The following is a 2,885-nucleotide window of genomic DNA, read 5'->3' on the forward strand; positions in this document are numbered from 1 at the left end:
CTTCTAGATATTGCTTAAATTTGGTTTTACTATAGAAAGTTTATCTCTCTTTATCTATTTTTGATAGTTTTGCTGAGTATTATAGTCTGAGCCAGCATCCTTGGTATCTCAGACTTTATAGAACATCTTTCTAGAACCTTCTGGTTTTGACCATACCTTTGAGAAATGAGGTATGATTCTAATGTGTTTTTCTTTATTTGTTACCTGATATTGTTCACTTGCAGTCTTTAGTATTCTGTGTTTGTTCTGTAAGTATAGTATTTTTATTTTTATGTTTCATGGTGAATTTCTTCTCTGGTCCTTTCTATTTGGTATTCTCAATGCCTCTTATATCTTTTGAAGCTCCTCCTCTTAATGTTTAAGTTTTCTTTGTGATTTTATTAAAAATAATTTTTGTGTCTTTGATCTGGGATTCCTCACTTTCTTTTTTACTGTGTTCATAGACTTGGTCATTTCATCATGTTCTAGATGTCCTGGATATTTAGTTCTTGGATATTTTTTGATGTAATATCTCCTTTGAATGAAGTATTCATTTCTTCTACCTTGTCTTCAATGCCTGAGATTCTCTCTCCCATAATTTGTATGCAATTGGTGTAACTGACTTCTGAGGATTTCGTTTGACTTGCTAATTTTTCACTTTCAGTTTCATTTCAGTTTTTTCTACTTATTTTTTAAAATCTACTTCCATATCTTGAACTGTTTTCCTGTATTTCATTCCATTATTTGTTTGTGTTTTCACAAACTTACTTATTCATTCACTCTTTACTGTATTAGGGTTATTGTGTTCTGGTGGAGGCATAGACAATGAGTGGTTTCTGTGCTGGTTCCTAGGATTTAAATGATTGATATGGTTCTCTGTGTTGTTTGTTTTTATCTTTTTGTGTTGGTACTCTATTTTTTTTCTGTTGTCCTCCCCTCTGGATTGTTGGAAAGTGTGTGTTTCCTTCTAGAGAGTGTATTTGCACATTAATGAGTGGTAGAAAGGAATAAAGAAGAGCTAGGAGAACAGGATGTGATAAGAAGCAGGAAGGAACAAAGGGGATCTTGACCATTTCAAGAGGCATTATCCTCAGGGACCTGAAGTTTGGGAGAAGGATTTCTTAAGAGAATGTTGCAATAAGACAATGACTAATCTGCAGAAACATGGTTGAAACGGTTAGAAGATTCCTGGATCTAAAGCAAGTGTTGGAATTTCCAGTGAATTGAGCTGAGGTAGAAGGAAGGGTCCCTCAAGAAAGTTGTTATAGGACTGAAGATAGGAAAGGGGAAATCAAAATGGAGGACTGGAAGGATAATGCAAATCACCTGAGTTCCAGCACTTTGTAGCCATTAGTGATTACCCGGTATAATGGTATTTCTAGGTATCTAGGGGTTGACACAAACCCATTGGGATAGGTTAGAAGGAGGAATGAGAGAATTCCCAGGAAGGAGCATAGTTTGTTCCTTTTCATGGTTCCATGAAGAGTCCCAACAGAATCTTTGAATTTTATTTTATTTTGTCACTACTTTATTTATTTATTCATTCCATATCCCTATCACAGCCTTTCTTCTCATCTCAGTTGCCCTTCACACTGCCTCTTTCCCCACCACCACTCCCCTTCATCTCTTAGAAATGGGAGGATCACCCCCTGGGTACCCCAAGTGGGTACTAACCCACCAGGTTCCTTAAGTCATTGCAGGACTAGGCATATCTTCTCCGATGAGGTCAGTAAAGGTAGTACAGTTAGGGGAACAGAATCCACAGGGAGGCAACAAAGCCTAGATAGCCCCTTCTCCAGTTGTTGGAGGGAGCCACATGAAGACCAACCTCCATATCAGCAACATTATTTGGGGAGGAGAGGGAGAATCCAGGTCCAGCCCTTTCATGTAGTTTAGTTGGTGGTTCAGTCCCTTGTGAGTCACCATGGGTCCAGGTGAGGTGACTCTGTTGGTCTTGGATTTTCTTGTTGAGTTACTATTTCCTGTGTTCTTCAATCCTTCTCCCAATTCTTCCACAAGACTTCCCGAAAAATATAGAAGACTTCAAGTATTTGCATGTTAGCCTTGCACAGGGGCCATGCTAATCTTCTCTGTATTGTTCCAATTTTAGCATATATGCTGCTGAAGCAAGCATGAATCTTCAAATTTTAAATGCATAGTTTAGAATAAATAACGAATGTGAGTTGAGTTATACTTGGAATCATATGTACTAATATGTAGAAATTATATGATAAAATATATATTCTACAGTTATTAATCTGTTTTGTATCTCAAAACACATTTTCTAAGATGTTTGGAGCAAGAACCAGGGTCCATTGCCTACTATTGAACATGAGAGTAGTTAACAATACTATTTCCAAACTGGTAGTATTGACAATAGCAGTGTTGATTCCAATGTGACAGGCTGACCTTAAAAAATTAATTGGAAGTTACACTACATTAAAGATGTGGGGATTGCTTTAATAAGTATTGTGAAACAGGGAAGCTTCTATTAGGCCTCCAGCCCTAATGATTCTCTGTGAATCAGTTAATGAGATGTAAACCCAGCAGTCTTTTCCGAGAACCAAAATTAATAATGCTTAAGGAAAAGAAAGCATTGCTATCCCTGTCTTCTGCAGTTTTCCAAAAAAGCTGCGAAAATATCACATTTCTTCCAATGTATTCTACAGATGTGCTAGAAATGAGCACGCTTGTTTTCAGGAAACACTTCCTAGTCATGCTAATTTATGCTTTTCACAGTCAACGTTTTGCTTTACAATTTTGTCCTGAACAACATGTTAAACCTTAGTTGTGGCTGTCATTGTTTCCTGTTTACTTAAACTTAATCTTGAAATTTCTAAGCCAATATTTGAAAACATTGATAGATAAATATGTGCTTGCTCTATTGAAACCATTGTAGTTGTAGT

General features: G+C 36.7%; 1 non-coding gene across 1 annotated transcript; it reads right to left on the reverse strand.

Moving 5' to 3' along the window:
- Positions 1–2,006: 2,006 nt before the first annotated feature.
- Positions 2,007–2,113, reverse strand: LOC120094979 (U6 spliceosomal RNA). Its single transcript, XR_015630063.1, has one exon. It is a non-coding gene; the product is annotated as a U6 spliceosomal RNA (small nuclear RNA).
- Between the last annotated feature and the right edge of the window lie 772 nt (positions 2,114–2,885).

The sequence above is a fragment of the Rattus norvegicus genome, chromosome 9, assembly GCF_021556685.1.
Source record: "Rattus norvegicus strain SHRSP/BbbUtx chromosome 9, alternate assembly SHRSP_T2T, whole genome shotgun sequence".
In the NCBI taxonomy this organism is placed as follows: Eukaryota; Metazoa; Chordata; class Mammalia; order Rodentia; family Muridae; genus Rattus; species Rattus norvegicus.